The sequence below is a fragment of the Aricia agestis genome, chromosome 6 (genome assembly GCF_905147365.1).
Source record: "Aricia agestis chromosome 6, ilAriAges1.1, whole genome shotgun sequence".
NCBI lineage: Eukaryota > Metazoa > Arthropoda > Insecta > Lepidoptera > Lycaenidae > Aricia > Aricia agestis.
Genome location: NC_056411.1, coordinates 4,466,424 through 4,490,678, shown reverse-complemented (window position 1 = coordinate 4,490,678; position 24,255 = coordinate 4,466,424). Strand labels below are relative to the sequence as shown.

At 34.0% G+C, this 24,255-nt stretch overlaps 1 long non-coding RNA gene across 1 annotated transcript; it reads right to left on the bottom strand.

Moving 5' to 3' along the window:
* Positions 1-2,305: 2,305 nt before the first annotated feature.
* LOC121728044 lies at positions 2,306-23,497 on the bottom strand. The gene is made up of 3 exons (XR_006035758.1): positions 23,487-23,497; positions 21,352-21,357; positions 2,306-2,443 (listed from the first exon to the last, which is right to left on the bottom strand). It is a non-coding gene; the product is annotated as an uncharacterized LOC121728044 (long non-coding RNA).
* Positions 23,498-24,255: the final 758 nt, after the last annotated feature.

Here is a 24,255-nt window from a genome sequence, read left to right as displayed (position 1 = left end):
TTCGTCCGCGTGGACTTCAGTTTATAGCGCGCGATGTCAACAAAATTGGTGTCAAAAGCTTTTATAAAAAAACCCTGGTACCCCTTAAATCAATACAGCTGTGCAGTGTGCACACAATAAGTATTTCATTTTTTTATATTAAACTTTATATTTTATGCCAAATTTTAAAGCTTATTTAGCCCTCCAATTACACAACTTTACCCATAAACTATTTATCATTGATAGATTTAAGGTTACGTCACTGCACAGATAAAGTACTGAGTTATTTAATACCGTAGAATAGATATAACAATCGAAAAAAATCGAAACTTAAATGTAAGATGATACCACGTCTTATAGAAAGACTTTTGAGCAAGCGTCAGCGCGATGTAGAAGACGCACGGCGCCATCTATTATGAATTGTTGGAACTAACTTAGTTTGAACAAATTTACGCATTTTCACCCCCTTACAACCCTTTTTTCCAGTAAAACAGTAGCCTATGTCCTTTCTCAGGCTTTAGACTATCTGTATACAAAATTTCATTACAATCGGTTCGGAAGTTTTGGCATTTGGCGTGAAAGCGAGACAGACAGACAGACAGACAGACAGACAGACAGAGATACTTTTGGCGTTTGGCGTGAAAGCGAGACTGACAGACAGACAGACAGACAGAGATACTTTCGCATTTATAATATTAGTATAGATTACGTGCACACTGCACAGCTGTTTTTGGGTATTTTGATTAATTAAGGGCCGCGCTACACCGGAATGGCGCTGCCATGCGAGGCGAGCACTTTCAGCGCTGCCATTCCAGTGTAGCGCGGCCCTAAGAGGGGTACCACTTACCAGGGTTTTAAAAAGTTTTTAAATTTGAAACAAATTTTGTTGACACCGCGCGCTATAAACTAAAGTCCACGCAGACGATGTCGCGGGCAACAGCTAGTACATAAAATATGTTTAAGATTTTTGAAATTTTATTTTAATACACATCCAAGACCCAGGAACATTGAAAACTTTTTGTTCCGCCTGCGGGACTCGAACCCAGGACCCCCGGGATGAGCGCTGGCCACGCGCAATGCGAATTCATTTTCATCGATATTTTCATGGAAATAATATCTTATTTATTAAAATAAATTCTTATTTTCCCACATCAAAATGTAGCCTATGTCCTTTCTCAGACTCTAGAATAACTGTGTACAAAATTTCAGGTTCAGTAGTTTTGGCGTGAAAGCAAGACAGACAGACAGAGATACTTTCGCATTTATAATATTAGTATGGATAGTATGGATTAGAAATGCAGTAGGAGTTCTATAAGATAAGATAGATTGATTATTATTATACCAAGTGATTATATTATTAAACATAATATTCTAACGTATTAAAAACTATAAACAAAAACATACTAACTAATAAGTATGATTAGTTCTATGTTACAATAAAGTAAAAAATAAAACGCCATCTGTTGAATCGTATTAGAACTAAAATGTTCATTGCGTCGATATATTTCTGGATTTTTTATAATATTATACATAAAATATGTTTAAGATTTTTGAAATTTTATTTTAATACACATCCAAGACCCAGGAACATTGAAAACTTTTTGTTCCGCCTGCGGGACTCGAACCCAGGACCCCCGGGATGAGCGCTGGCCACGCGCAATGCGAATTCATTTTCATCGATATTTTCATGGAAATAAGATATTTTCCCACATCAAAATGTAGCCTATGTCCTTTCTCAGACTCTAGAATAACTGTGTACAAAATTTCATTGCAATCGGTTCAGTAGTTTTGGCGTGAAAGCAAGACAGACAGACAGACAGACAGACAGACAGAGATACTTTCGCATTTATAATATTAGTATGGATTTATTAGTAGAATGCACTTTTGTTCCATCTTTTACTTTGTTAGTTACCTGCCTCCTTAGACAAAGTATCTTTCGTTATAAACGATGGCAAAATTCGCTATCAAAATGTATGCGGTTCGACATAAGTCATCGCTAAATGACATTTCGCTTTCGAAGACTAATGTCAAATCACAACAATTTTGATAACGAATTTCGTCATGGTTTTTAACGAAAGTGACTTTGGCTACGGCCCCCCTGCTGTATCTGGTCTACAGGATTCTGTATTCACACGAGAATGACTCAACTAACCCAGTCAGTTTTACAATCAGTCCAACCGGAACGATTGGGCGTTTTCACACTGCGACGATAACGACACGACACGATAGACGATACCACAGAATAGATACCTAAGGGCCACCGCACATATACAATTTCAAGTGGGCCGACTATCGTACAAACTAAATTAGAATATTTTGGGTGAATTCAATACTAAGTGACAGATTAGAAATAGGAAAACATCATTGATCATACCTTGCATTTTAAACTTCGATATTATCCAGATAAATTTTAATGAAAAAATCCAGATAAAAAGGTGATAATAATCCATATCCATTATCCATACTTCCATATTTTTTTTATTATGTAGGTAATTCGGGGCCGTCTATGGGCTCTGTGTGTAAATATAATATGTGTAACACACTTACTCAAATTGTCAACGTGCCGATACGTGCCGACTGGACGTCAAAAAAAGAGTTCTGCTGTCATGTATCACATGTCTCTTTTTACCACGCAGTGTTACTGATAGTGACATCTCGCTTGCTTTTGCACAACTTGAAATTGTATATGTGCGGTGGCCCTTAGGTATCTATTCTGTGGTATCGTCTATCGTGTCGTGTCATTATCGTCGCAGTGTGAAAACGCCCATTGTCTCCTTGTATAAGTCCTCCCAGAAACGCGTCACCAAAACAGCAAGAACTTTAGAAGATAATCAACGGTGATACTATTGTTTGCGAGCAAGGCGATCTATTTTCTCATCAAATTGAATAAAAAAGCTCTTATTTGATTCGCCCAGCGAACAAGCGGACAAAATTGCTCCGTAGATTCGACAATATTGTATTGAGTTACACTATCTGTACTGCGAATTGATTCGGTTTATCTTTGGATTTATGTTACTGATTCTCTTTCTGGCTAAATTTCTGCTGCAATTTCGAATATTGCTTTGTTTAAAAGTTTTTTGTTTCTTGAAAAAAAATATTAAAGTTAGGAGTTTTCAACTGACTTCAAAAAAAAGGAGGTTAATAATTCGACCCCTATGTATGTAATATTAATTCCAAAACAAATTATCCAGTTTTCGTTATTATGTTAGTCCATTTCAGCGTCTGAGCAAAGGTTGAAAACAAAAGTGTATATGCATGGAACTATATTGTGTATATGCAAGCATGTATGTTTTGTGTTTGTGTTCCCATATCTACGGAACTACAAGTCCGATTTAAGTATTTTTTGTTGTATTAGTATTGTTCAAATTAGAGAAAAGTGTAAGTTTCATCAAAATCGGTTCAGCAGTTTTTGAGATAGTATGGATTTTTTTTTTTGGATTATGTACCCAAGGGTTAAAACAGGACCCTATTACTGAGACTTCATTGTCTGTCCGTCTGTCTGTCTGTCTCCAGGCTGTAACTCAAGAACCGCTATAGCTAAACTTCGGAAATTTTCACAGATTATGTATTTCTGGTGCCACTATAACAAGAAAAACAAAAAAAAAATATATATAATTTATCATTTAAGGGGGGCTCCCATACACCAAACAAACAACAAACGTTATTTTTTTGGTCTTTTTGGCTCGTAATCCATAATGGCAACATATAGATACTTGAAGTTTTCACAAAATCCTTAATAACATGTATATTGTACTTTAAAATGAAATATTAAAAGTAAAATAAAATAAATAATCCCATACAAAAAACACATTTTTTACCATATTTTCACTCTATAACGGTACGGAACCCTTCGTGCGCGAGTCCGACTCGCACTTGGCCGATTATTTTGTTCTGTTATAATATTATTCTTTCTAAACATACATGAGTTTTGATTTTTTTAACATTATATTATATCCATGGCTTTTATCGCGAACCTTGAGCGCGGCAACCAAATCAAGAAATTCCGTAACCGACTGGCACCGACGGTTGCCGTGACGTTGCCGTGCATCTTTTCACGTCGTTTCAGTTTGGTAGACTTCGGCACTATACGTATGCGAATTTGTACGTGGGAGAGCCATGCTTCGGCACGAATAGGCCGGCTCGACCGGAGAAATACCACGTCCTCACAGAAAACCGGCGTGAAACAGCGCTTGCGCTGTGTTTCGCCGAGTGAGTGAGTTTACCGGAGGCCCAATCCCCTACCCTATTCCCTTCCATACCCTCCCCTATTCCCTTCCCTTCCCTTCCCTACCCTCTCATATTTCCCTATTGCCTATTAAAAGGCCGGCAACGCACCTGCAGCTCTTCTGATGCTGCGAGTGTCTATGGGCGACGGAAGTTGCTTTCCATCAGGTGACCCGTTTGCTCGTTTGCCCCCTTATATAATTAAAAAAAAAAAAACAATTGCATAAGTTGATAAAAAATGCTATGCAATAGATTGACCGCGGCAGTCCCCGAGTGCAACACGTATTTTTTATTTTTATTTGTAGATTCACACTGTGCTAGGCTCGAGTGTTTTCTAAATCTAACACAGATAAACATTGTTAGTTAGTGACACCTATAATATTATATATAACAATATAAATAATATGAAATGTACTGTACATTTCATATTACTAGAGTTCGCCCAATGGTCGAAATTCGACCCTAGTTTCAAGGACATTAGGGCTACTATCTAGGTATATTTTGTAAAAGAATATTGACGTTATCATATTATTTTTTTCAACTCTTGTCTCTGGGACCCAGCTGATCTCAGACTGGCCGTGTAAGTATTGTCTATAGTATCTAAGATTCAATAAAAAAAACTATAATCCATTTTCAATTTGTCAACTTGTTGTCAACAGACTTCAACCATAAATAAAAGAGTATAACTCGTATGTATAGGCTTGTCACTCAAAAATATGTCATTTCTCATGTGTGTGTGTTGTAGTGTGTGTAATGTTTTATTTGTTAAAAAAATGTATGATAAAAGCATAATTTCAAAATAATATTAGCTCGATGCACTCCTTCGCCTTATTAACTATAACTGTGCAAAATTTCATTCACCTACGTTTACGCATTTTTCGTCAAAAGGGATACAAAGTTTTTCGTTCACGTATTAATATATAGATTTATAGTTGGCTGCTTCAAACGTTGAAACAACAATAAGAATCGAAGAGCGTTTGAATAGCTTTCAGGATTTCTCGTTCATTTCTGCTAATTTCTTGGAACTAAATTGAGTATTTAGTTGTGTTACTCAAACGTTTAAACTGTAAATAAGTCAATTCCTGGTAAAGAACATAAAATAGTTTTAATATTTGTCCAAGATAAACTATTCTATTTTAATGTAAGTGACCACAGATTGTAACTGCAATAGATATGTCCTGTCTTATTTTATTTAACACAATAATATTATAATATTATACAGCAGACTTACTAGATAATAAATAATAATTGAAGACATGAGTGGGCGAAGCAGGTAATTAACAATTTGAAAACTTGACGTTTTTTTGCATAAATGAGGCTTTAGGACCGGGAAAATGATTTGAAATAATCGGCCAAGTACGAGTCGGACTCGCGCACGAAGGGCTCCATACCGGTGTCCGGTATAGAGCGAAAGTAGAAAAAAATTGTGTTTTTGTATTAGAGCCCCCCCCCCCCTAAATATTTACTTTTATTCAATTTTATTATTAATTATTAAAGCAACTATATAATTAAGTTTTTTTTTGTGAAAATTTCTAGTGCCTAACTGTTACCATTATTGATTACGAGCTAAAAAGGCCAAAAAAAATTACGTTTCTTGTATTGGAGCGGACGGACAGACAGACAGACGGACAGACAACGAAGTCTTAGTAATAGGGTCCCGTTTTTACCCTTTAGGTTAGGAACCCTAATAAAAAATATGGATTTATGTCAGATGATGAAGTAGTTAAGTTACAAAATTTGTTCAAATTATAAGGGATAAATGAGTAATTGCTCTTATGTTGAGAATTAATGTTACTTACCTGGTTCATCCGTAAAAATTTCGAAAAAGGAACCTTCTCCACTGATAAATAAACTTGCATGCCACATCTACTGCTTTCTGTGGTCTATAATAGATATGTGGGATGCACTAAAGATTTGACCTGATTGATATAAAGTTTCAGGTGGGGCTATCTGTGTTGGCCCCATATGCAATTGAGAACTAAGCTACCTGCTGCCAATATTAACTTAACTTTAACATAACATGGGATTAGACGACGTGATGTAAGCTGTTTACGTGTGTTTTTGTATGAGTTTAATGAAGAATTTGAATTTGTACGGTTAGGTGTAGCAATTGTGATAAAACAACCAGTTAAAGTAAATTTTGCTACGCCCGTGTGTATAGTAAATATTAGTTACATAATTATATTATTATTAGCTAGATGATGAAAAAGTTACAAGGTTTGTTGAAATTGTAAGGGTTTTTTTATTCTCTTATGTTGTAAAATGTTACTTAACCACACATGTCTTCAAATTAATATTCATGCAATGTACTATAGAAGAAATAGATTCATAGGCGTCAATACTAAACCTTTTCAATACAAGAGAACTCTCAAGTATATTGTATTGGAGTTTGAATATTGTATTTTGGCAATAAATCAAATAATATGCGAGGCTTCATAGCTCAATTGAAGAGGAAAAAGCCATGAACAAGTGGCCTTCTCGATCTTTTTCAGGAGTTTATTAAAGTGCCACGGGGGTTTTAGGGTTTTTCAGTTTTTAGGGCACCGCAAAAAAACGGAACCCACATTCCTCATATCTGTCCGTAATTTACTTTTATGATGCATTTGCTATAATAATATTTAGATGACATAAAAATTATCTGAGACAATAAGAGTGATTTGAGGCAAATGTAATTCAAAGTATAAATGAGACAAAAAATAATAATCTGCAAATAGTTTTAATTATATTTGACGTCTTTGATTTTTAATAGGATTGTTTTAATTATAATTTAATTTAAATAAGGTATTGAAATATTTATTTCACAATCATCAGAAACTGTCTACCTACACCCTAAACCTAATAACAGAAACTTACCTCACGAGACCCAAATACAACCCGATAGGTAATACTATTCCGAACTAAACCCTGTGTCGGCGTGGATTCCGTGGATTTCCGTCAAATTTGGAAAGATTTATGTGGATCATTTGCAATTATAATCTTGTTACACATTCACGATTATGAGTTCAACCTAGTTACATAGGAGTTAAGACGTAACGTTGGTAAAGAAAATATTACCATTTTATGCTTCACGTATGTATTTTTGTCTTTCTATTAATAATATTTATGCAGCTTATAGCAGCTATTCAAAGTTCGCTGTCTTTATGTGCTATGTGACTTTTCCAATGTGCCAGATAAAGAGAAGCAGACCTTACTGTTATTCGATTTATAAATATATTACTTTTTGCTAAAGGGCTCAAAGTCAGAGCCAATCTCATTCTAGTATCTGTAAGTAAGAGCTTATTAACATCTTCTCCGGTAATACCAGATTTTTTTTCTCTTTTAAATTGGCCCACATACTCCCATGACTGAAACTCCTTCTAGTCTCTCATAGATACAACCTTACTCGTCCTTGAAAAAGGTAAATGCGCATTAAAATCCAAAATCACATTTAGATTCCCCGAATTCCGTTTCATTTGGCGCTCGGTTAATGACATTTATCATAACATTACTTATCATTACGGCATACACGAAACAAAGGAGGGCATCCATCACTGTCACAACAGAAAAACACAGAATGATATGCTTGGAGGGTTTTGAGCCGCGTACGCATAAGGGGATTTTATTAAATTCTCTTATTTTATGCGATCCTGGTAACGGGCAGCGTCATAGGTATACGTGCTCTAAAAGTCTACAGTTAGAATAAGGCTCTAAGAAAATATAATCCATAGTTTGCTCCTCCTTAAAATATTATGTGCTTTTTAGCCTGCGAACAGTTCGACCGCATTTGATTGGTCTCCCCATGTATGGGATCCTCAAAGTATGCGATGTTACCATTATACTTTCTTAAGGTATTATTTTGATATTATTGCTCATGCTGATTTGTCAAGATACAGATCATTTCAGAATTTGATTAAATTAGATTCAACTGATCGAAAAGTTATAATGGTTTCTTCTTCATTAATTCCAATACTTTATAATTTTTACGGTAAGAATTCTCGTGCTAAGAGATTGCCTGCCAATATTGATTCTTTAATCATAACTTAATATAATAATTCCAATTCAATTATATCACCCTTACTGGAATAATAAAGATTTGACGAAATTCAATTATATTAAAAGAAATGAGATTTTATAAAGCTAAAAGATTGGATTTAATATATTTTTTTTTACTTCAATATACCTAATATTAGTAGTAATACTCTTGCAAGTCACCTCTCGTATCGACGGAGAGCTGACGACCAAATCGGTCATGTGCCTTCAGCTGTATTAAAACTCCGTTAGCTACTTCCCTGACCAACCTTTTCTGATAATCTGCGTGCTGGCATGCCGTGGGCGGTGGGTGTGGCTGTAGTGGGGTGGGGAAAAAAGTGGAAAAAATGTAGGTTTAATTTTTTTTCCAAACAGTTGCTCTATACTTTCTGTGCACCCAAAAAAATGTAAATCGATCGAGTGGTGGGAAGGGGTTGCCAGCGTCAATTAAAAGTAGGAAAATTGTTATTTTTATGTGTGCTTGGCTGTGTTGACTTTTTTTGGCCCATTTTTTTGGGATTACATACTAACTAATCTTGCGTCAGAAAAAAAGCCAAAACAGCTGAACCCACATGAAAATATTAATAATTTTCCTACTTTTAATTAACGCTGGCAACCCCTTCACACCACCAGATCGATTTAAATTTTTTTATGGGTGCACAGGAAGTACTGAGAAACTGTTTGGAAAAAATTAAAGTCGCTGAACCTATATTTTCTCCATTTTTTTCCCACCCCACTCCATACCCATCGCCCACGGCCTGCCAGCACGCAGATTATCAGAAAAGGTTGTTCAGGGAAGTAGCTAACGGAGTTTTAATACAGCTGAAGCCACATGACCGGTTTAGTGGTCAGCTCTTAGTTTATTGAGTCTGACGTTTTGTCTCTGAAATCTGTGTGTTTCTATTTTAAAAAAAATAGAAACACTGACAGATTTCAGAGACAAAACGTCAGATTTACCGCCCTACTTAGAGACATTTAATTATGATTAACTGAAGGTTAATCATTCAAAAAATCAAATCATTTAATATAGAGTTTGACAGCTAATATAAAGGGCTTATGTCAACATTTTGAATTACTTACGTTTAAATAATTAATGTTCCACTCTGAGTGCGGTAAATTTTACGTTCTTAGCGAGTTATAGTTTTATGTATTCTTCAGTAGAAAGAAATCCTAGTCTGTTTGTCGTAAATAATACAGTATTGTTACTCTCTTTTGGAGTGACTACTATTTCTATAAATACGAAAGTGTGTCGGTCTGTCTGTATGTCTGTGTATGTAACCGATTTTGCTGGAATTTGGCATGGAGATGCTTTGAGTCCCGAGAAAAGAAACAACAGACAAAATATACTTATTATCCCGGAAAAATGTACGGTTCCCACGCGATAAACGAGTTTTGGCGCAACGGAGTTGCGGGCGTCATCGAGAACTGTTTAAATTATTATCTACAATGAATACAAAGGTGAATATACTATGAAATGGTACTGGCACTTATATAATATAAAGGCTTCCTTCAGTTGGCAAGTGACAGTTAACTACGGCAATTAGAGTAACAAGGCAGTTCCTACTCTGTACAATAATTAACTGAATGTGCTTTTAATGAAGTCTTAGATACTTATTGCCCGCAAAATGCCGCGGATAAATTACATTTTTAACCGATGTTAAAAAAGGAGGTTAAGTAATATTTAATAGTATTAGTAATATTTCCAGAACTGCCCAGTTTTTGTATATGTCAGTCTATTTCAGTGTCTGAACTCTGAACCATAAGATAATATACCTAGAGGATAAGAGCAACAATCTCGAGCTGTCAAACGAAACCGAAATTGATTTACGTCTGTGTGTAAAAATTTGTTTACGTATACACTAACACACGCGTCTTTCTAAGAGATTAAAATATTGTTAACGTGCCGATAAGTGCCGACTGTACGTCAAACAGATGAAAAAAAAATTGTTTCTCTATTCCGCTAGGTATATTAACTTTATGGTCTGAACAAATGTGCCAAATTTCAAAAGTGAATGTATGTATGTATGTTTTTATGTTTGTGTTCGCATATCTCTGGAACAAAATACAGGTCCGATTTAAGTAATTCTTTTTTGTTGTACTAGGTATGGATCAACTTAGAGAACTCTACAATCGGTCAAGTCGGTTTTATCTTTTATACAATTATTATGTTACGATAAAGAAGCATTTAAAGTAAAAATTAAGCTTCTTTAGCTTGGTCTACTTTAGGATAAATTCCATGAAAATCGTTCCATTAAAATTGCATCAAATTAACTTGTTTGAGTTAATTTGATGCAATTTTAAACTCAAACTAGTTCTAGTTAGGTAATGCGTATAAAATCAAAATATTTCGTTTTCATGTTAGTTAGTATTTAAATCGTTGAGTACGTGTAAATTTTATGAGAAATCACAAACATATTTGCTAGTGTTCATTGCCGAATTGCAAAAATTATAAGAATCCCAGCATTTATAATAATTATCTAATGGCAGAGCATAAGTGCCTTTTGCTATAAATTTGATAAAAGGTGAAAAGAATGACAAACAACAGAGGGGTCAAAAGATACATTATGAAGGCTGAGATCAAGGACAAAATGTATTTGATATTCAAATTGAAATGGATGATATTTAGCTAAATATATTAAAATTCTTAGACCCTAAGATTTGTGCGCTTCTTAAGCGTATGGTTATCTTTCGTGTAAGGTAAAATATGGTTATCTTTTTAGGGTTAATAGGTATTTATAATGCTTATGTCGCGAAATACGACCCTACTATTATAATAATATGATGGCGCACCAGTTCAATATGGGGTCGGATTTTTTGATACATTACGTCATGAGCATTCGTCAATAAACTTAATATTTTGGAATTGATTATATAATATATTTTTTATAGCTGTTATTAATAGGTAACTAACAAAAACATATTTTATAGAAACATATTTTCCGTTTCTTGTTACGATGTAAAAAAATATAATTAGTACCAATGTAAGCATACGAATGTGTGATGAAAATACAAAATGTCGAAATCATCCATATCCATACTAATATTCATACTTACTAAAATTATAAATGCGAAAGTGTGTCTGTCTGTCTGTCCGTCTGTCTGTCTGTCTGTTACCTCTTCACGCGCGAACCGCTGAACCGATTTTGTTGGGCATGGAGATACTTTGAGTCCCGAAAAAGGACATAGGATACTTTTTATCCCGGAAAAATGTACGGTTCCCGCGCAATAAACGAATTTTGGCGCAACGGAGTTGCGGGCGTCAGGTAGTAATCTAGTAATACTATATAAACTATTTTTGTTTCGTCATCTATACTATACCGGAAGGATTGTTGTTTTGGGCGCAATTTTGCTTACACAAAACGACGAAATTGCGGGCAAAGAATTGTCCAGGAAAAACCTGGCCATAAAATATTCACGCAGCAAACTATGTGCACGGTTCATATAGCGATTGGACCGTACCTAATAGAGCGTGTTGGGAATTATTTATTAAGAAACACCCACATTTATCTGAGAGAAGCAAGGATTAGGAATTTAGCACCCTTCCTCCGACAATAAGTTTGATATTGTGTGTTACGTCAGTGTGTTACGAGAATATTGAGTTCTTATGTTTACGCCAAGATTGGAGGGATATACAGTATACACTTATATTCATTCATATTCCATACTAATATTAGAATGTTTGTTTTAATTTTGTTACGCTTAAACTATTAAGACGGGTGTTCTGCAATGATATACTATGTATTAGTAGAGTTTCGGAAAATATAGTGCTTAGTGCAGAAAGATGTAAGGTTCCGGGGGAGACTCCTGAACGAAGCGAGTCACATCGCCGGCAACACGTGACAGTGTTAGTTTATAATAATATATAAAAATATGTATGTTAGTTTTAAGGTATTTATTATATAAGTAATATGCATGTGAGATTTAAGGTATTTGTTATATGGGCCTCTGATGCCCGAAATAAAATGATTTGATTTATGAAACTTCATGGTATAATTGTGAATATAATTGATTTTTTTAGCTATTGCCACAGAATACATATTAGTTTAACAACTATTGCATAACTTTAATAGCTTTTAGCGCGGTGACAGGATTAAGATACACAAACTCACTCTGATGCACGGCCACGCCGCGCCGTGCCGCTGCGCCACTCGGTGCGGCGTTGCCGTGCTTCGTTTGACGTCGTTTCAGTTCGGCAGACTTCGGCATGGTGTTTGTATGCGTGCTACTATATGTATGCAAATTATGATTCCAAAAGTTGTTAAAAAACCACACCTAATTATTTAATACAAAATTTATGCCACAGAACGTAACACTCATATCTTATATCTTTAAATGAGCAATTCTTGTATATATATCATTTGCAGAAAATGTTTTTTTATTCGTGTTTTATCGATAATCGATAAACTGAAAAATGTGACTCTTCCTGACATCTATTGGCGAATAATAATACTATTTTGTCAGCAACTAATTGTTTTAACGACCAACAGATGGCGTTATTAAATAACACGAAGTCAATGAGTGTTTGCTATACGGTACCGAGCAAAGCTCGGTCATCCAGGTACTTTTATTAAACAATGTCAAGATTCAGTCAGTCAGAGCCTTAGATACTGATATTCTTTCATTCAGTTTATTGTTTATAAAACAAAAAAAAAAACCTTAATTTGTTACCACTTACATAATATAGCAATCTGAAAAGATCCGCAAAATATGATTGCTAGCATACATAGAAAATCTTAAAGTCTTTTTAAATTTACTGCAGCAATACGGAGCAAGAGCTACGTATTTTGATTGCCAATATTTGGTTCAATAGTAAGTGCTTCGTTCAAAAGCCAGAACGAGCATACTAAATACAAGAAGTTATATACCAGTGATTTTGAATAATGCCCCAATTTTCCGCAGTAACCGTAACGTAAAGGCTATCACGCACTATAGTTTCTAAAGCCTTGATTTTTTTTAGTGTTTTAATTTGTTTTTTGGCATTGCTTTAAAATGTATACTATGTTGTTCAAGTAGGATCTAATAATAATAGTATTGAAATGCGCGTAAATTCAATAGTTTTTTTTTCATAAGGTAGAGGTCAATATCATAATTATATTGAACTTAATGGTCCTAAAATATGGATTATTCTATTTGTAGGACAATGTTACTCTTAAATAATTATATAACTATTAACCTATAAATTGTTAGGGTTCCGTTTTAGGGTTCAGTAGTCAACCAAGTTTTGTTGATTACAGAACCCCATAACGGAACCCGATTTTTTGTAAGTATAATGATAGATTAATAGTCATATAATTTAAGAGTAACATTATCCTACAAATAAAACAGTCATTATTTTAGGACCATCAATTCAAAGTATGAAATCCTTTCTATCTCTGTTAGCTACTATATAACGGTACCACTTTCGAGATTTTTTGCAAATATAAAAAAAATTGTTGTAGGGCTACCATAATATAATTCTATATTGCAACATGCTTCATTATTCGTTTGATTTAGTCTGTTTCTGGTCTAACAACAGAATAACATTACATAATATACAAATCAAACAAACTTTAACCCATCAAGCCCCATAAGCTCACCGGTGAGCGAGACACAATAGAATAACAATAGATTTCCAAAAATCCACGATCGAAGGATTAAACTGACTTTTGAAGTTTAAACTAATCAGAAAGCGCGAGGTTAGTTTGTTACGAATCTACAAAAACACCATCTTTTCGTTTAATAAAATTAAAAAACCAATGAATGAATGAATTAAATACTTTATTGCAACAAAACAAATGGGACAAACAGAACATAGAACCTGACGACCGCATTTAGAGGTATTTTGATTATGATTAAACTTCAATTTAATGAAGAGTTTGACACATAGAGATATAAAACCACGTTTGTTTCTGATATCTATGGTTTGACAGAATATAATGTTTGGGCTGGTGTCAAAATCTTCATTCAAATACAGTTAAGTACTTAATTAATATTAGTAGAGAGAGAGCAAAAGGGGTCTTATCGCTACAAGCGATTTCTTCCAGCAAACGATTTAGATGTCAAGGAAAATTCGAGATTATAACTAGGTACGTATACATTTTAATCTCGACAACTAGCGTTTAGCGCCTGCTATTTGATACTGAAACGAAACTGTACAGAAAGTAGTTTTTTGGACTCCGCTAAGTGCTCAAAGTTGATGAGTATAATGGCCTGTTTATATTATTTTAGCTCCTTTGTGGTGAGAGTCCCGACGCATCATCTACCGACCTTCGAAAAGGAGGAGTTCTGGCCGATTGGAGTCGTCCACAGGAGGTTCCGAGGACGACTTCCGAACACATCGCGCCCCATGTCGCAGACAATACGTGTTTACTGTTTAGTGTTAGTGTTAGTTTTAGTATAATTGTATGTATGTTAGTCTTTATGGTATTTATAATATGGGCCAAGAAGCCTGACATAAATAAATAAATAAATAAAAAAAATACCTAATCCAGTGGTCCAACTGCATACCTACCGTATTAATGTAAACGGGTAATGCACTGGAATGTACTGATTGTTGACATGTTTACAATATTCCAGAAGTAATCCAGCACTGGCTTGGAATAATGAAAAACCGCTATAATGTGCCCTGCCCTTTAACCAATGCGGGCTTCTGGCGAGCGTTGTTATAAGCAAACAAAGATCGATTAACCCGTTAACCACACCCGATAGCAACAAATGCCCATTAGTGCTCGCAAACATTTGCCCTCCCGGATATAGAGGGATCATAAGATCCACATTTTTTGTTACATATTGCAGAGCTAGAGGGTTAGATATTGGGATTATGTGATTTTTGTTACTTAATCTGTAGAATACTTTCTGCATTTTCTGTTTTTAATAATTCATGAAAATTGGGGGAAATTCATTGCCTATGTATGGTCGTCCATGCAGCGACTTATCGCCGCGCCAAAGGTTTATCGTGTGGGACCATACTTTTTTCCTGGGACTCAAAGTGGTTCAGCGGTTTGAGCGTGAAGAGATAACAGACAGACAGACAAACAGACACACTTTTACACCTTTAATATTAGTATGGATTATCAGATTTGTATTTAAATACCTTATTGCTCCCATTTTCTGCTTAAAAATCTTATATTAAATAATACAAATTATAAATTAATGCACGTATACTTGAAACGTAATCTGCACAAATGATAAATAAATTCGCCCCAAATACGTAACGTTTAATTCTAGATCCCTGACAGACGGATAGACAACACAGTGATTGTAAACACGTGCCTTATATACGGAACCTTGGACGAGATGAACCTTCGTCAGAGATCTCTAACGAGCCGTCATTACGTCGTTACATTTGGTTATAAAAATTAGGAGTGAATTAGTGGGCCTCCTAAACTATTTATTTCTGTGATGAAATTTATGAAAATATAATTTTAAAAAAAATCACTCCCGGGACGGGTATCAATCGAACTTATAAATCAATCAAATCAATCTATTGTCTGCGATTCCCACGATCGAGGTATTACAATCATTGAAATCGATCTATTATAGGGGATTCAACCTCTCTCCAAACTTTCAATAATCGTATTTTAAAAAGATAAAAATGACTTCAAAATTGTACGTAATTGCGAATTAAAATTTGCTATCTTGAAAACTACTGAACTGGTTTTGATGAAACTTGCGGTATTCCCTAAGTTGAACCTTACCTAGAACAACAAAAAATACTCAAATCGGACTTATAGTTCCGGAGATATGCGAACAAAAACAAAAAACATACATACTTATTACATACGCTTTTGAAATTTGGCACATTTGTTCAGACGATGTAGACCAGGGGTCACCAAATGGAGGACCGCGGTCCGCATCCGGACCGCCGACCCATAATAATTATTGTATGCGGACCAAGCATGTTCGAAGATGATCTTCATTCATCTTATGACTTCAACATGTCTAGGATTTAATGTCAATATCTATAGCTTGCACCAATATTTCACTCCAAACTTCAGAGTTCAGATAGATAACTAGTTACAAAAAATGGTTACTTTTTTCATTGATATCTTAAAATACCTTTGTAATTTTCGTATTTACTTACCTTTGTTTAATATTTTTTTTATATGAAATGTGTGGACCGCGAAGGTCGATTCATGTCTTAAAACGGACCCCGGGATAAAACTAGGCAGTTCTGCAAATATTACCACAGAATAATATATTATATTAGTAGTAATATATTACATACATACCCGTCGAATTGATAACCTCCTTTAACTTTTTTGAAGTCGCTTTAAAATACTATGTAATATTCTTAAAAATTTGGACTATACTAAGTTAGGTTAACTTCTATGATATAAGTTGACAATGAATATAATGAGAATAACATAATGTTAAAAAAAATCTTAAACATTTTACCCGGGATAAAAATAATCTTATGTCCTTTCCCGGGACTCAAAGTATCCCCAATCTCCATGCCAAATTTCAACAAAATCGGTTGAGTGGCTTGAGCGTGAAGAGGTAACAGACAGACACACTTATAATATTAGTAGGGATTTACCAAATTAAATACGATCCTTTTAAGGCGAATTATAAAATGCGCATATTGGCGGAATAGAATCAAAAACTTCCTTCATCGCAATTTGGGATAAAACAAGGGATAATGTATTCTGGGTGATAGAATTTCGACAACAAACTACGGGTAGGTAAATCCAACAATAATATACAAAGGATCTATGAAATTGTTAAAATGTTATTTACCATTTATGTTTACTTTTATTATGTGCCTTTCGTTAATTAAATTTAGTCGATATTTTTGATAGATGAACACCTTATTGACTAGCAATTGTTCCGTTGATGAGACACATAAAGACCTTAAAGAAGAAATTAATATAAATTAATAACTATAAGAATTATTGCATGCCTTTTTGGCCAGTTTTTCAAAATTCCTTTTCGAATGAAAGAAATGTGATCGGCGCTTAGCGCGAAACACGTCAACCAATAACGTCGCGCTATGAAATACATAGATTTTTGGGAATTATTAGGGCATTAGATAACTTTTGGATCGCATCATCAAGACGTCTCTTTTATTAAGCAAAGGTACCAAATTTGGATTATACCCTATGGCCTATACAATAGCGAAAAAATCTTGAAAATCGGACCGATTTTCAAACGGCGAAGTGATAAACAGACGAACATATTATTATAACCTCCTCCTTTTTGGAAGTCGGTTAAAAAGGACGAGCCACTCGTTAAGAGCGAGACAATTTTAAGATATCGTGATTTCGCTGTAAAAAAACAATTCGTAGTTTATTATCAAGTATAAAAATAAATTTTACAATCATCAATTTTGCTTTAGTCGACCCCTTAAAGAAGGCTCGTCATAAAAAGCCAGCACATCAATTATGTACGATAAAATCCAACGTCACTTAGCAAAAAGCCATTGTTTTAAAAAGGTGAGAGTTCAAATCGTATGTTTTTAATCTCCCACCTTTGTTACGTTATCGGCCTGTCAGGTCGGGTGCACAGATTAGCTTATCATAACTCATTCTTTCCTCTGGGATCGAGGGTCTATTAAAACACAAACTTTTCGGGATCAATCCATCAAAATTTGGCTGTGACAATTCGGATTGGTTTTTAGAATAACTAATGTTATAAATGCGAAAGTGTTTGTCTGTCTGTTTCCTCTTCACGCCCAAACCGTTGAACCGATTTTACTGAAATATGGTATGCTAAAATGCAGCTAAAATCATGGGCGTACCCAGGATTTTAGCTGGGGGGGCAGCATAACTGTTTCGCAGAGATGGTCGGTCTGGTATATTAAATGAAAATTGACTTTCATTCAATCTGACTGAAAATATATCTTGTTTCCAACTTTTTTTCCAACTTTATTTTGTGCAGAGTAGGTAACACATTTTTAGATCCTACTTGCTAGGAAAATTGACGTTTATTTTATCTTCTAGGAGGGGGCAGCTGCCCCCCCTGCCCCTACCTGGGTACGCCCATAGGGATACTTTGAGTTCCGGGGAAGGACAAAGTGATACTTTTTATCCCGGAAAAAGTACTGTTCCCGCGAAAAAAACCAGTTTTGATGCGACATAGTTGCGGGCGGGATCATCAAGTGTATGAATAAAAGTGTATAATATAAGTGTATGAATAAAAGTGTATAATATAAGTGTATGAATAAAAGTGTATAATATAAGTGTATAATATAAATTTATATTCATACACTGGATTATATTATAAGTAAGTTTTTTGTCTGAATGCGGTGATAATAATTGCTTGTGAGTCTAGTATAATAATAATTGAACCATAATAAGTGGTTTTTGGAATTAATTTTCATGCGGAAGTGGTAGGATAGCAATCTTAAAATTAGAGTACCTGGATGACCGAGCTTAGCTCGGCATAGCAAACACTCATTGACTTCGTGTTACTTAATAACGCCATCTGCTGGTCGTTAAAACAATTAGTTGCTAACAAAATAGTATTATTATTCGCCAATAGATGTCAGGAAGAGTCATATTTTTCAGTTTATCGATTATCGATAAAACACGAATAAAATACATCTTCTGAAAATGATTCCTAGCTAGATCGATTTATCGCCCCCGAAACCCCCTATATACTAAATTTCATAAAAATCAATGGAGCCGATGAGCCGATTCCGAGATTATATATATATATATATATATTTATATATATATATATATATATATATATATATATATATATATATATATATATATATATATATATATATATATATATATATATATATATAAAATATATATAAATGTATATATAAGAATTTCTATAAGATAAGATAGGAGTTGTTGTAGTTAATGTCATATTTTATACATACTTATAAGAATCAATAAAACAAATGCTCATAATAATCCTTGATCAATTTGACTAAATCAAAAAGGTTCCCTGAAAAATCATATTGAAGTAAAACTAATATAAAATGCTTCATTTCCAAGTTATGATTGTAAAACAATCATAAAGTCTTACTCCCTGTGACTCCGATGCATTTAATTTGCATGGAAACTTTATTAAGCTCCTGACTATGTAAATTCGCAAAAAAGTTCCCGTCACAGGCGTATTTTCTTCATCTACATTTTATTAACTTGGGACAATCTTCAGGCAAGTTCGGGAAGTGGTGATTGAATATTTTTATTAAAACTTTCGAGGCCGCGCCAACTCCCTATAATATGACAAACATCATCGTCCCTTAAATTTGTTTGTTTTGGCTCTTTGAATAAATTCAGGTTGATACAAACAATGAAAGTGTAAGATAATTTTTTCTCGTTCGAAAAAAAAAAAATTAACTTTAATTATGACAAAAATGTCCAATATACTGAATTAATTAGTAAGTAGCTATATACATATATAATGCATAGATTTATTATGGCTGACAAACAAATGTTGGTATCAATGGGCAGTTTTATAGAAATTAAATGAATAAAAATTAAAATTCAGTACTAGAGTCTTGCTACAGCCAAGCTCTATACCACTAGATCAGGAAACTGCGAGATCCTACAGATTTTTTTCTTTTACATTGGCATATTCATCACGCTGGGGGCTGGGGCGCTTGCCTACAAATCACAAAAAAGTCCCTGTTCAGCGCTGCTACTCACAGTGAATTCTATATAAGGGACACATATACACTATTATACACCCTAAAGCATTATCACTTTGTTTTGTTCCACCTGTGTAGACCAAGTATAAAGCCAAGTAGACCATGTGGCGCATTAATGTGGCCATTATTGGTATAGAACCATAATACAGTAAACGCAATTAGCGTGGACCACTAAGCACTATATATAAATGACCACAATCAAAAGCAACTTCCGAGACAGATGGTCTGATTGCTGACGCGTCAATTAATCAACAAGTAATTAGACTAATCCTCCGAGATATGTCGATGCATATGTCACTGCTGATGCTGGTTTGCGATTTCGTGCTTTCACCGTGACATGATGATTTCGTGTCTTGCAATGATAAACTATGTAATGGCCTGGGAATTTGAAAATCAATGAATACGTGTCATAATATGTGAGGTTATGATACAATTTGAAAGTAAATCTGCGTGTATAGGTATAGGTACGTCTGCTTTCTGGAAGCATTTAAATTGTAGTTTAAATAAATGTTATTTAATATACACTATATTATTATAATATAATTTAATTATCGAATATACAGCATATTAATTTATTAAAGGCGTATTCGACTGAATATTTCTGACAACCATAATTTATAACAATTTACGGAAGATAATAAACAATTAATGAAAAAGACATATAAAATGATTGTTATTAAACTACGGCGTTGTTAAAATTATTGGAAAATCATTAAGGGCGCTTTTACTACGTATAGATTTAATCATATTTCAATTTGAGTCTTCACTTTGTGGATCACCAGTGTGTAAAGTTTTATTAACACAAAACGGCCTCACGGAAATAATTGAAATTCAGTTTGCTTCGATCAAATATGACGGTCCATTTACTTAAATTACCTATATAATTGACGTGTGCATGGAATATTATTCATGGGCATAAACATTAAACGCACGGCAACTGCATACAGCATCAGCGAGTGAGAGGTAAGGTTCTTAAAGCCTTAAATTATAGCAACGCAATAGTTAACCTAAATATCAATTATGAGTAAATGTTGTTTATCAAAAGATTTTAGCAATTTTTATGGCTGGCACCGACTCAAAAGTGTGAATATTGGGTAGATAAAAAGCTAATTATTATAATGGGAGAGTTCTGAAAAAGCCACTATTTAATAATAACAATTATAGGAACGAAGTTCCTTATCGCGCGTTCGGCGTAAATCTGGGCTAGACAGAGCGATATTTGATCCTGATTTGACCTCGACTCTTTTTTATTAGTACCTGCATGTTAGGGGTAGAGGGCGTTAATATTAAGTGTTCCTGTGCGTCAACAAGATGGCGTTTTTTTTTTTAAATAAACAGCGACGCGTTGTTAGTATTCCTGGGCGTCAATAATAATTTTTTGAGTGTTGTATACAGGTTTTTTAAACATAAGAAATAACTTCGTTCCATTCGGGTGTCCCTTGACACCTCTCAAGTTTTATTTAACCCTTTTTTGTGAGTTGGAAGTCGGTTTTCAATTTTTTGTTCAAAATGATATTTTTTCTCTTTTTAGATTATAATAAGTAAACAGAACTCTAAAACTACTACTACGTAGTAAAGAGTTCTGTTAAGAGTTCTAACCGACCCGCATAAGTACTAACTTATGCGGGATTCAATAAAATTGCACATTTAACGTGGATCTTTTAAATGACATACCCGGAACCAAAATAAATTAACTTTGTATAAAAAGTCAAATCAGAAAGTGATATTATAATATTATGCTTGCAGCTATAATATATTAAAGCAATTTTATTCAAAGATTTCTGAAGTTCTGATTAATAATTTAGGATCTGGGGTGCACCTTCGTATGTAAACTCATTGACTTAGGACATGGTAAATGCTTCGAGTTCCTTAGCAATGCTGAAATTTTCAAACGCCTATCTTTAAACACCCGGGAGTTCCACTCAGTGCCTTTAGATCTAAGATACAATTTCGCACGAAAACATATCAAGTCAAGCTACGAATAATAAAAACTAAGGAAACGTAACTGTCATACTTCAACCGTTTTAAATTTGGTTCCTTTTCACACACTAAAATAAATAGCAACTTAAAACGAAATAAAGCCATTAATTGTCACTTCCATATTCACACAAAATTGTGTACCGATTTATGCATAAAGTATGCATGTATTCGTAATTCGGGTCACACAGTTAGGTACTCTTCCTTGTTTTTATTATTCGTAAGTCAAGATGTAAACCTACTTAAATTTTAAAACAAAGTCATTATCGCTATACGTGTATATAATATTTAATATTATAACGAATAAAAGAGTTCGAGTTCCCTACATAACTCATGGACCTCATTTGTGTCTCTTATGGATTTTCACAACAAATGACAGGATAATGATTAAAGTTATCTGTCTCGATCTATAAAAAATACTAATAATGTAGGTTGTAGGTAGGTTGGATCTTAGTGGAATAAGCGTGTCTACTCCATCAAAAGACTGCACATATATAGATGACTTGAGGAGACAAATAATAGATTTAGAAATGCAATTACAATCAGCATACAGAAATAGAAAATAAAATATTAGAAAACAGTGATTTGAAACAAAAATTGGACAAAACTGCTAAGCACTATATAAATCGTTGCTTAAAGAAAACCAAACTACACTAGAAAAATCCTTAAATAATTTGACTCCAATTTCTACTAAAATTGAAACTCCTCTATCAACACGCGTACTAAGTAAACAGAAAAATAAACCTACAACCCCTACAACACCAAGATACTTTCTCAAAACCAACAAAGAAATAAACATTGTAAAAAAGAATATCGTATTTAACGAATCTCAACTGGACTATACAGGAGATAAAATAATAAAAAATATTCAAGAAGACGGCGACACTACTCATAGCAAGCGGACTAGTGAAAATAATCCCAACATGAATAAAGGAAAGCAAAGCATCGCTAGATCACTCACGGGGAAAAAACTATCATAAAAATAATAAATACCAACAAACAATTACAATATATGGAGACCAACAATGGACAGGACTAATTTGGGAAATGGAATGATATTTATAAAATAACGGGTTTTAAAAACCTCATGCTCTAGCGTCACAGACTCTCAAGATAAGTCAAGATGTAGTAAGCAGTTTAACTAAACTAGACTATATAATTATAGGAATAGGAGCTAACGAAACTAACTACCACTCATTAAAATACAATCTTACGAGTATATTAAAAAACCTAACTAATACAAATGTCATTTTGCTTCCTGTTATAGAGAATAAATATCTTAGTGTAAAACAACTTAACAATAAAATGGAACTAGCCATACGTAATTGGTCCAATGTTAAGTTACTTAAACTAAATACTACTAGTATTCAAAACTCTCCGCAACTAAATCTGCGAGAAATTAGTACAAAAATAAATCTTGAAATAGATGCGTTAGATTACGAAAAAACATATATATGCGGTAAAAAAATGTAAGCCTTATAAATTACTAAACGCCAGCAACGTCATACGTCGTAGTGTTAAAGGTACAATACCATATTACTTTAAAAAACAATCAAAGTATAATGTAGATAAGAAAAAAGAGATAACTGAAAATAATAAAAATAAAAAAACTTACTTATTTTAAAAAAATATATAAAACTGAAAATAATATTAGTGGGGAAAATAAAATTAATATAAAAGATAATAAAAATTTCTTTCTGAAAACATTATTTATTTCATATTATTGAAATCCCTTAAGAGGATTCCACACCGCCCTTTTTTCCATACAAACGTTGTCCCCTGTTTCCTCCCTGGATAATGCTAGTAGAGTTATAATTTTTTTCCTGAATGTCTACGGCCACTAATACAATGTCCCTATGTTTTCTTTTTTTTCATAATTTAATTATTAAATAAGATATGAACGTTCAAAAACCCAAAAAAATGGCCAGATTTTCCGCTGTGTTCAAACGTCCAGAAAACAGATTTGGCTAGATTATACAAAAAAAGCAAAACATAGGAACACAGCTCAATCCTTTTTTTAATCTTTGATGAAAAAAGTACTTAAATCGATTAAGTTTTGGAGAAGGAATCAGGGGACAACGAATCGTTGATTTTCTGGATTTTCTGCAGTTGTCTCTATCGCGTTCTGCGGTATAGGCTTGAGGTAAGGGAGACAGCTATAGATATTACACGTACTTTTTTTTCATTTCTCTAGCCCCTGGTGTATCCTCTTAAACCTGATTGTTTGTCTTTTTGTCAAATCTATCCAACGGATTAAGCGTACAAAGATAACAGATAGGCATACATATTTTCGCATTTGTAATATTTGAGCGGATCATCTTAAATAGAATAATTTTAAAGATGCACGCTCCGATTGAGTACTTTGGGTTTTTCCATTCGGCACTCAATACATTTAAAATGCGATATAACAGTAGTGGATATATGTACGTTCTGGCTCACATACCGACTATTGTAAGAAGATCTCTCTGTTGTGT